This window comes from Saimiri boliviensis, chromosome 4 (assembly GCF_048565385.1).
Source record: "Saimiri boliviensis isolate mSaiBol1 chromosome 4, mSaiBol1.pri, whole genome shotgun sequence".
NCBI classification, from domain to species: domain Eukaryota; kingdom Metazoa; phylum Chordata; class Mammalia; order Primates; family Cebidae; genus Saimiri; species Saimiri boliviensis.
The window spans coordinates 38,727,045-38,739,325 of record NC_133452.1 but is presented as its reverse complement, the minus strand read 5'-3'; the positions used below and the strand labels follow the sequence as shown (position 1 = coordinate 38,739,325).

Below are 12,281 nucleotides of genomic sequence, written 5' to 3'. Positions count from 1 at the left end.
TAAACCCATTCTTTTATTTCCCCCATGTTTAAAAAAGGAGGTAAACCCTACTGTGCTGTCTCTATCACTAGCCTGAACTGCCAACTATGTAACATTATGCTACTAAAACATTGGCCCTAAATCAGAATACTATAGCAAGCAAAGCAAAGCAGATACACAACCTTACAAACACACAAACAACTTCAAGTAGGGGTTCATGCTAATTCTCGGGTTCAGATGTTTCCTTAAAACCTTGAGGAAACTAGGACCTTACTATTAATAAAATCCCTGAGCAGAGTACAGGGTAGGTGCTGCTGCCAGCTGAGTAGCTCCCATTCTCTGCTGAGATCACAAGCACTATTAGAGTCTTTGATTTCTACCAAGAGAGCTCAACCCACTTTTTAAGGATTCAAGATTCCCAAAATAGGAAGGTATGCATTTCTAAGCTTCAAAAATGTAGCAAGAGGATAGAGGGAGGCTTTCATTTGAGCTTTGAGAAAACAACAAAACTTTGCCACAAATAACCCTTGAACTTAAAACATATTGGCAATGTGCAGACAGTTCTAATCTGGCCATTTTCTACATGTGACAAAACTAGTTTTCATCTGCTTGTGGGTAAAGGATACATAGAACATCTTGCTGATACCCACAATCACGTGCTTGTATGTTCATCTCCCCAAAGAGCCTATAGCTATTAAAAGAGGTCTTTTAATACCGCAGCATTTGATGCCATTAAAGCATCAAATGTGGGGAAAAAAAAAAAAATATATATATATATATATATATATATATATATATATATATATATATATAAACGATTCAGCAGCCACTTAACTCTACTTGGGAAATAATGGAGTGGTGCTTCTCAAATATATTCATCATTTAAAAAGAGAAGAGGAAGAGGCAGGAGTCGGGGTGGAGGGAAAGGAGGAAGACAGAGAGGAGGGGGAGAGAGAAGGGGAACAAGGAAGAAGAAATATCTGGAGAGGAAGAAGGAATAACAAAATCAGGCAGATTTAGAGCAGAGTGCAAGTCCTTACCCTCATGGGTTTACATTTCTTAAGTGTCAGAAGGTCTAGAAAATACTATACTTCATATTCAAATAAGTATAAATACATTCCAAAGGGACTATTTGTTAGTTCATATTATCTATATGGGGAGGATGAACAAATAATCCAATGCTGTTCACCTTAGTTACCTTTATAACCCACTATATCACTTGTTTATTCATTTTTAAAGGAATAAGGGATCTATTAGACAGAACTATTTCTTTAAAGACATAAACTAGTATCTGGTTTAAATTAAACCCACACATACAAAACATATGAACTATAACCTTTGCTAGTACAAGTCTAGGTGAAATTAGGTGACACGCAGAGCATATATTTCTTCTACTCTTTCTCCTTTTTAATAGAACCTAAATTTTGTTCCACTTTCCCGCCTTCCACATGTGTGTCAACAGAGGCTAACTCCAGACGGGCCACATGGGTAGCCTCTATTGGTCTAGGGCACTATGGCAGTCTCCCATCCCTCGCCAAGAAAATATGCACAAAGTCCACCCTCAGCTTCTGGTAAAGGATCTCTCCCTCTAAAAAGAGTCACAGGAAGAGGAGGCCCCCTCTGCTGTCTCTGAACATTGTATATATAACTCTGTTAAATGCTATTGTCATCTTGAATACATAGAAAAGAAAAATCCTGATGTCACACTGACACACAACAGAGGACACTGGCAAGAGAAGAGGACCAGCTCCCTGATCATGCTACACATGGCCCGGTCCTGTGCTGGAGCTTCCTGTTATGTGAAATAACATACTCCTCTCTGGTTCAAACAATGAGCCAGAGATTTAGAAAACAAGCATTAAGGAACTGGGAGTACATACAGACCTCAGGTCATTATTCCTCCCACTGCATTTTACGATACTCGTACTTAAGAGCCACGATCATCAAAGTATTCCATTTTTTCCAAATGATATCCAATGTTTAAAAACCTAATACTTGAGTTAATATTAGTGAGATAAACCATTAGTTCTTTAGTCTAACAACTCTAAATAAGAACAAAACCAAAAAAATCTTAGTTTATCAATGTATGAGTCCCTTTCTTTACATGTTGGAGAGGGGGTTTATGAAAACTAAGGCATAATTTTCAATAACATCCAGTTGAAATAACAATCAAGATAACAATCTTCTTTGTAAAAGCAAGTCCCTATTGCTGCCATTAAGGATGGAGTTAAGAAAAAAAATCTGTGCCAGGCAAAGCATTCTCCACCAGCAACTAAGGTAATCTTGGAATAGATATCATTTCCTGAAGTTAAAGCTAAACAACCAGAGGCCATGCACAAATCATGAAGGACTCCCAGTATTGGATATCTTTATTCACATAATGATAATACATATAAACCTTGTACTACTGGCAATCCAACAGCACACATTAGCAGAGACGACAGAGACATCCAGAAGCCTGCTGAGTCCTCATCAATCAATTGCTCACACTGAGTTGTATGGTCAGAAATCTTGGTGAACTGCATCTGCTCCAATTCCTTCTCTCAGGTGGAGAACCAATTCTGTGTGATAATCAAAGCTGAAGCTATATTCTTTCTTTTCTTTTCTTTTCTTTTATTGAGACAGAGTTTTCCTCTGTCACCCAGAGCTAGAGTACAATGGCACAAACTCAGCTCACTGCAATCTCCACTTGCCAGATTCAAGCGATTCTCCTGCCTCAGCCTCCCAAGTAGCTAGAATTATAGGCACCTGCCACCATGCCTGGCTAAGTTTTGTTTTTAGTAGAGACAGGGTTTCTCCATGTTGGCCAGGCTGCCCTCAAATTCCTGACCTCAGGTGATCCACCTGCATCCCAAAGTGCTGGGATTACGGGCATGAGCCACCACGCCAGGCCTGAAGCTATATTCTTTCTGTGAGAAGTTAACGTATGTCTCAATAAAACAGTCTGGTGGTTTGGGGATCAAGTCTGGGAAATAAAACAGGATTCAAATTTCAGCTCTGCTTATTAGCCATGTAACCGCAGACAAGTTATTTTAGCCTTGCTGAGTTTCAGTTTCCTCATAAGCAAAAAAAGGATGTAACATGTTCTCACTGGTTGGTTCTAAGCATTAAATTAGATGCTATACTACATAAAGTGCCTGGCACATAATAAATGATAGACCACTGTCATCACATAGAGATTCTGCAAAGAAAATAACTATCTATTCATTCACTAAAAAATAAAATAAAATAGTAATGGTATAATAACAGCACTCACAACAAAAATAATCACAATCATGATAATATCAGCTATTTGCTAAGCACTGCTCTAGAAGCACTGCATGCAGCAAGAACTGAAATTATTATCATGTTACAGATGAAGAAGGTTAAAAGAGGACAGGCTGATCAAAGTCATATAACCAATAAACAGAATTGCCAGAATTCAGACCCAGGCTGTCCATCTCTAAAGACCTGGTGCAACACTGCCTTCAACCCCAAAATGACTTCACTACTGTATAACTTGCACCCAGCATGATGCCTGACAGTTAATGATTTGTTGAAAAAGTGAAATCAATAATTACTACTACCATTTGGGGCTTTATAATCATTAGCAGCATGTTCTAACAGAGCACCCCCCATGAATTTCAGTGACCATCACGATGTGAGTGGGGTCAGTATCTTATTTCCCTTCTTTCTAAACAAATGTTTATTGAGTACTCTCAAAGCAGATGCACCAGGCACAAGCAATATAGATAAAAGAACTACTCTCAAGATAGTAGGAGACATAGGTAGTAAGATTAGCATTCATAGTCAAACAACTTGTAACCAATTTATAAATCTTGGTAACTTATATTCAGAAATTACTACTAGTTTGAAAAACAGCCACGGTTTTCTTGTTATCTCTTCAGGAAATCATACAATGAATGGTCCTTCATAAGAAATGCCGGTTAAACACTCAAAACATACAAACAGCCATTACATACTTTTTAGAGAGGACTAATTCTCTTTCACAATTGTATTTGGCCTCTATCTGAATTCAAGTAACTTGAATAAAAAGCTTAATAAAACAAGCTCAGGTATAAGTTGCCTCAAAATAAAAAAAATGAAAAACAAATTTTATTTTTAAATTGGCTAGGATGACTTAAATCATTGGTCTAATGGTGGGGAAAGTTAACAGATAAGGAGAGTTACCAAAAAAAGAAAAAAGAAAAGAAAGAAACATAAGTGGCACATAAACATATGAAGAGTTGCTTGCCACACTCTTACTAAAAGAAATAAAACTAAAAATTTAGAATGAAGACATCTAAAAGTTTAATCATGCAATCACTGAGCAAGACTATGGGAATGAAGACATTCTCTAACAATTGCTTGCAGAAGAATAAATTGGTATGGGGCCAATGGAAGTCAATTTGCCAACAGCTTTCAAAATTCCAAATGTGTACACACTTCAAACTAGTAATCCTGCTTGTGGTAACACAAGGGTGCCCAATCTTGTGGCTTCCCTGGGCCACACTGGAAGAAGAAGAATGTCTTGGGACACACATAAAATACACTAACAATAGCTGATGAGCTTTAAAAAAAAATTTGCAAAAAATCTCATAGTGCTCTAAGAAAGTTTACAAATTTGTGTTGGGCAGAATTCAAAGCTGTCCTGGGCCTCATGCGGCCTGTGGGCCACAGGTTGGACAAGCTTGTGGTAAGATGGCCTACAGATATATTTGTGCATATGTAAAATAATTATGTAAAGGTGACTCACCTACAACACTGTAAAAGCTAAAGATCAATGTTCATCAACAGAAGGCAGTATGCCACATTCATACAACAGAATACTATGCAACTGTAAAGACAAAGGATGAGAAAGGCTACCAACCCCAGTTCGAAAAATAACTCCAATTATTAGGTAAATCGTTAAGTACAAACGGCAAGATTCAGAGACTGTAAGTGACAGGTCACTTTATAGGGATTATGATACCTTATACAGACAGTACACCTTACAGGCTGAAAGCAGAGCGGTGGGAGATACACCTATAAAGGATGTGAATATGTATATGTGAATATGCACACACATGCATTTTCCTCTAAATGAGTGAAGAAACTAGTGAAGGATGCAAGAGAGTAACAGTAGGATTACGGGTAATGGAGGGTGGTGCTCGGTAGCTAAGTACCAAGGTACACATGGGAGACAATGTTTTTACTGAGCAGAAGTTTCCATAAACGTAAGGACTTAAGTACTTCACTAGGAGAACAATATTCATGCATTAACTGAACCCAGCTTGGTTAGCCAGCTTTCTTGGAGAAAACGCATGTGCCACATCTGACTACCACAAGCCATCATGCCACTTTGCCCTGTCACACCACTCTAGCCACACAAATGAACATCGATTCCAGCTCAGCAGTAGCATTAAGATGGCTTATGCTTTGGATTTCCTAGCATATGAAAGTTAAGTCTGTTTCTGTATCCTCAAAGAAACTGGTTTCTGCCAGCCTTCACTTCAGTATATTTCATAAACCAGCCACTTACCCCACCTAGATTGTTCCCCTAAGTAGTATAAGCTCAATGCCTAATCTTTTGGTCCAGCAACATTTTTTTTAAGAAATGTATCAGTACTTCCTTTTTAAAAAAAATACAGTTGTCCCTCAGTATCTGTGGGGGATTGGTCCACAGATACCCAAATCAGAACATACTCAAGTCCCACTGTCAGCCCTGCTGAACCTGTGGACAGGAAAAGTCAGCCATCTGTATCCGCCTTCAGCACCCCACGAACACAGTTATTTTCAACCTGAATTTGGTTACAGATACAGAAGTTGCCTATATGGAGGGCTGATGAGATTTACTGAAAAAACTCACATATAAGTGGACCTATGCAGTGCAGGCTCGTGTTGTTCAAGAGTCAATTATAGTTCCTGAGAAAATGTTGCCTGTTTTTTACCCTTTTTCCTCAATGTGGACTTCAAACAAACAAGTGTCTTTTGCTAACAATACTGGTGCATATGCAGGCAGCGTAAAAAGATTATTCCTGTTCTCTGCTGGAGGGCTGGGAACAGGGCACTTGGAAATAGAGTTCTCCAAAAGTCAGGGACATTTTGTTTAAGACAGAGTAAACAGAATGGAAAGAGTCCTATTAAATGTCTAAGCCGGTTATACATAAACATTCCCCAATCTCTTTCAGCAGCTTCCTCCTCACAGGGAAAAGCAGGAATAAAATTGGCCTGACAGCACAAGGCTGTCATCAGGCTTCCTGTCCACACCTCTTCCCTGCCCATCTGCTACTACATTCACATGAAGAGGGTAAAACTTTTGTGTGGATGAGTAACTACATGTTCCTAGCACAGTGTTTGCATCCGGTGGCTTCTCGATAATATCTTTTGTGATGTTCCTAGTATTTAGGGAACATTTATTTGGACCACCACCCTACAATGCTCTAGAAAAAAAAAAAAAAAAATGCTAACATGCAGTTTATTCCAGTGACATCATAACCAAGCTCAAACCAGAGTAGGGCTAATACCAACAAACTCCATGACTATAACAGATGCCAGGAAGTATATTTTTTCTAAGCTCATCCTACAACCACTTTATGCATAAAATGCCTACCTAGTCCCAACATAAAACTCATGCCCACTTGGTATCCAGCAGTAATCAACAACCAGTCGAATATTATTTCTGTGTGAATCAAACTCTAAAAAGTAACAATAGTGGTTCGGAGGCACTTCCCAAATAAGCTAATGACAAATCTAACAAGGTTAACTGCACAGGATAAATGCACAGGCTGCAGACGCTGCATTTTAATAGGTCATAAGACAAAAGCTTGTCAAAGTCAATCAACTCCCCCACACTATGACAAGTCCACCAAGCTGGAGCCTACACTGATCTCATACTTTCAAATCCTCTTCTCTATAAGCTTTGGAATGCTGTAGTCAACAGGCATAAATATCTAAACCTCATAAAAAACATAATTCACTTTTTCATTTTCAGTCATTAGTTCTTCTGCCATTTTAAATAATTATAGCACTACTAAAGACCTCTACCAATATGTAGCATAGATCCTAAAAGCTAAGACTACAAGCTGAATGACTTTTCTAGCTTAAGCAAGCATATCCAAATGTTGACCCTGGTCCACTGGCTGATCAGCAGAAGGTGCCAAAGAGTATCCGAATTCTGGACCGTCCAAGCCTGGTGTGATAAGAGCAACTTACCCTCAGTGGGAAAAGATGTAACTACAATGGAATTACAGACATGCCATTTGGAGTGCTATAAAACTTTTTTTTGAAAAAAAAAAAGTATTTTCAAGTATTTCTACTTTGAAGATTGATTTAGTTCAGAACTACTTACCAAAAGCTTCAAATAACTATTTTTAGGTAGTAGCGGCTAGGGTAAGTTTTTACTTGAGTGAAATGTATTTGTTTCCTCAGAGGTAAAATTCTCGAAGTTCAACATTTGCAAAAGTAATTTGGTAGAGAATAATGCTGGAGAATATGTCAGGCATTCAATGTCTGGAGTCCTCCAAAAAATGCAAGCAAAACCAACGTCAAAGTTTAAAATGTACCTTTCCAATGTAACTTTCCTTGTGATCCTGCCATGATACTAAGCTACAGATCATTAATATATCATATCATCTGCATAGGAACACTACATAGCAGACTCAGAGGGTGACTGGCTGTCCAGGTCATTAGCATCACCTCAGCAGTTTTCATTTACTCAGCCCCCACACCCAAGGTGCAAATAATTTGAAGAGACAATTCTTCTTGTGACAAAAAATGGAAAACTTAAACTTCCCAAGTACACGTGTACCCCACCAAAATGCCATAAATACTTCGGTAATATAGAGCATCCCTTACAGTGTCAAAAATAAAAAAGGAATTGCAAAGGTCATCTGCTAATTACAGTGGCCGTGCTTTAATTTTGTTAGGAAATAGCTCTGAATCTTTCTGAAGAAAGACTGCTAGATGGTTAGATTATATAAAGAAAACGCAAGATTTTTTCCCAAGTCTGGATGTCAGAATCTGGGCAATATGAGTTTTCATATTTATTCAATGTGACAACCAATTAAATATTCAGTAATAAAAGAAGATGTTGATATCTATTACTAATCGATCAATATTTACTTAGAGTGTGACAACATCAAACCAATAACCAGACCCTGGTAACTGTTAATAGCTACTAATCTACAGATGCTAAAAACTGTAAAGTCAAATCTCTGATGGCTACAGTACAACGTTTTTTAACCAAACAAGTTAGAGTGAAAATGAAGGACTTTATAAGTAAATTGAAAGTTACAATTCTTTAACATGCTAAAAAGAAAACAACTGCATACTATTAACCTTACATAGTCCTCACTGTGCTTTGGAAATAAGATAGTACTAATTTTGTATGGTATTATATCACAGCACTGAAAAAATTGTGAAACAACCAGACAAGCATACCAATTGGCTTCATTATTCTCATAGGTAAACCTGAAAAAGCTATCATGTTAAACCTGACAAAAGTCAACATTTGCCTAGAAAAATGTCAACAAATAGTCTAAAACTAAACTTTGCCCACTGGAAAACTGTATTTTTCGTAAGGCTTAGTTCAAATATCACAACATATTCCCTTGTGAAACAGGGCACGTACCCAGATTCCATCTACTCTGTATATTCGTATTTTTCAAATTTTCAGTCCCCTGACTATTCATTCACACTTTCAATAGCAAACTGCCTCCACAAGCAGAAACAAACAAGCATGTATCACAAAATCCAACCCCTGCAACAAAAACGTCCTAATAATCTCCCCCCTTGAAATACATACGCAGCTTTTAAGCACATCAAGCTTGCTGTCTGCTATTTCCCGTCACTGGAAGACTGGAAAGCTGATGGAAATCCAGCGTCCAAAAGCTTAATGAGCAACACTGGCCCCACCCAAGCCAGACCCTGCTGGAGAGGGACATGCTCAGTAGAAAAGCCCAGCTTGGTTCCAAGTCACTTCATTCCTCAGCTAGAAAATGCACATGGGTCAAAGAAAAAAGTCAGCTTCCTGCTGCCTGTTCTACTCACTAAATGAAGAACCCTCTGGCATAGAGGGTTTAGTGACACAACTGTAATTCTATAATTTTTATAAAATTCTTCTATTCCTGAGCTTTACTGACACAACTGTAATTCTACAATTTGTATAAAATTCTTCTATTCCTGATTTTTTTTTCTCATTTAGTTTTTGTGGTTATAACTTTTGCTTTGCTTTGGGTCTCCAGCCTGCAACTTTGTTTTTATTTTTGTCATTTTAATTCATCCTAGAATACACACCAAAACTATATGCACACGACATAAAGTAGTCTCCCTTATTCTCGGGGAAAGAAGCCCTGAAACCACTGAGAGTACCAAAACTGACTCATCAATTGGAACGTGTTTCCTTTGTTCATGTCTTCCACCCATAAATGTAATGGGTGGATTTTTTTTTTTTAATTTTGTTGCTTATTTTTAGAGACAGGGTCTTAGCCTGTCACCCAAGCTGGAGTGCAGTGAGTAGCACACTCATGGCTCACTGCAGCCTCAACCTCCTAGGCTGAAACAATCCTCCTACCCCAGCCTTTCAAGCAGCTGGGACCACAGGCATGCACTGCCATGCCCAGCTAATTTTTTCACGTTTTCGTAAAGACAGAGTCTCACTGTGTTACAGTCCAGGCTGATCTCGAACTCCAGGACTCAAGTAATCATCCTGCTTTGGCCTCTCAAAATGTTGGGATTACAGGCATAAGCCACTGAGCCTGGCTACCCTCTTATATCCTAACTAAGCATTTATGCACTGTGACCATAACTTTTGCAGTCTGAGGTGCAACAGCCAAACTAGCACAAATTTCTTTTCCTTTTTTCACAATTTCACAAGTTGTAGACTGGGTTCTTACCATAGATCTTAGCAACCTCAGCATACGATTTTTTCCTTTTCCTTAAGAACTTACCCCTTTTCACTTAATGGAAGCACCTGATGGCATCCCTTTGGCATATTCAAATTGTCAACATCACTATTCTTGGGCTTTGGAGACATCATTAAGTAGAATAAGGGTTATTTGAACACAAACACTGTGATATCATGATAGTCAATCTGATCACCAAGACAGCTCCTAACTTCTACAGCATGGAGCTACTGGGCAAATGGATAATTCATGCCCTGTACAAGACGGAGCAGAGATGTGATGTTTCGTCATGCAACTAAAAATGGTGGGTAACTGTAAACTTACGAATTGCTTGTTTCTGGAATTTTCCATGTAATATTTTCAGACCACAGATGACTGCAGCTAACTGAACTGCAGAAAGCAAAACTAGGAATAAGGGGAGACCTACTGTACAGTCTAATCATCTTTATCTATAAATTACTATAAATTGACATACAAATTTTCAGATAGAGAAAAACTGTGCAAATACATAATCCAGATTTCAACATTAAAAAATAAAATATTCATTTTGATTCATTTATACAAGACTATTCACTCACACTGTACATAAAAAATGGAGGTGCATTTTAACTTAGGTAGTATAGGTACCATGATATAGTTATAAAGCTGCTAAATCATTGTTTCCTATCAATCCTAAACTGAGAAATGACTAAAAATGGCCAGGTAGAGTGGCTCATGCCTGTAACACCAGAACTTTGAGAGGCCAAAGTGGACAAATCATTTGAGGTCAGGAGTTCGAGATCAGCCTGGCCAACATGGTGAAACCCCATCTCTACTAAAAATACAAAAATTGGCCAGGTGTGGTGGTGCATGCCTGCAGTTCCAGCTACTCAGGAGGCAGAATTGCTTGAACCCAGGAGGTGGAGGTTGCAGTAAGCCAAGATTGTGCCACTGCACTCCAGCCTGGTGCCTAATGAGAGTGAGACTCTGTCTCAAAAAAAAAAAAAAAAAAAAAAAAAAAAGGAAAAAGAAATATGGAAGCAACATAAACGTAAAGTTACTAAAGGAAAAATGTGTCAATTCTAAGATTCAGGTCAGAGCAATCTGGAAAATAATGTTCCTTAATTCTATAGTACCAAGCCCCCTTTATAGTTCCACAATTTAAATTCTATGTTTCCTTTTCCCCCATCACACATATTTGCATTGACAATTCAGGACTGAGATAGACTACAGGTCCACATGTGCATTTTTATAATTTTACCCAGCTACTGTGTTACTCTCCGACCAAGCAGTAGTAATTATCTACTCACATTCACCTACGGCAGTGTCTTTCAACAAAAGAATAAGAAAAAAATAGGTCTCTTGTAAATCACAAAGAAAACACTTTAGATATTTATTAATAGATAAACAAGATGTCACCAGTACCAACCAGCAGAAAAAGTAAAGTTTGCAGCCGGGCGAGGCAGTTCACACCTATAATCCCAGCGCTTTGGGAGTTGGAGGCAGGAAGATCACAAGATTGGGTGTTCAAGACCAGCCTGGCCAACATGGTGAAATTCCCTCTCTACTAAGTTACAGAAAAAAAATTAGCCCGGGGTGGTGGTGCACACCTGTAATCCCAGCTAGTCGAGAGGCTGAAACAGGAGAACTGCTTGAACCCAGGAGGTGGAGGTTGCAGTGAGCTGAGATGGCACCACTGCACCCCAGCCTGGGTGACAGGGTGAGACTTCAACTCCCCACGCCCCCCTCCCCCCAAAAAAACTGTAAAAGTAAGGTTTGCTTTATGGGAAGACTTGGTGAAAATCTTCATTTCTCTTTTTCATTTTTTTGGGGGGGTGGCTGAAAGTTTCCATGGCACCTCTGAAGAGATTCAGATTTGCCAAAATGGGCAGACACAAACCTTTTTTTTTTTTTAAGTCATTCTACATCGTGTAAGAAAATTTTACTATCCACCATAAAGTTTTCATTGGTTCACAAGGAAGAATTTGGTGAGTTTTTTAGCAGAGCCAGTTTTATTCAACTCAGAGCATCATCCCTCATGGAGATTAAGCTCTTCCTACCGTTTTTTGTTAGATGTATTTTTTAATAAATGCTGCTGGTATAACTGTAAATTTGTTATAATATACTTAACTTGGAAAAATTTTGCCTTTGTGAAAGGAAAATAAATCTTGGGGCCCAAAATCACTAAGCTAAAGTGAAAAGTCAAGCTAGGAACTCTTTAGAGTACACTTGCCTCCATTCTATTCAAAGTCAACCCTCTGCTCACTAAGATAAATGCGTATCTAATTGCCTCCTCTGGAGAGGCTAATCAGAAACTCAAAAGAATGCAATCTTTTGTCTCTTACCTACCTATGACCAGGAATCTCCCACACCACTTCAAGTTTTCCCACTTTTGCTTCATTTGTCCCCCTTTCCAGACCAAACCAATGTTCATCTTACATATGTTGACTGATGTCTCAG

General features: G+C 38.5%; 1 protein-coding gene across 29 annotated transcripts in view; it reads right to left on the bottom strand.

Annotated features, from left to right (window-relative positions):
* Positions 1–12,281, bottom strand: part of EPB41L2 (erythrocyte membrane protein band 4.1 like 2) — a 228,489-nt gene that overhangs the window by 124,770 nt on the left and 91,438 nt on the right. For 2 of the 29 annotated variants that reach the window (XM_039465648.2, XM_010343002.2), the window contains exon 1: positions 8,744–10,326. The exons of 23 other annotated variants lie outside the window; for them this stretch is intronic. The gene's annotated coding sequence lies outside the window, so the exon portion shown is untranslated. Of the gene's footprint in view, positions 1–8,743; positions 10,345–12,281 lie in introns of those variants that run through there. 4 more of the 29 variants (XM_074397451.1, XM_039465639.2, XM_039465685.2 and 1 more) reach the window with 4 other exon arrangements.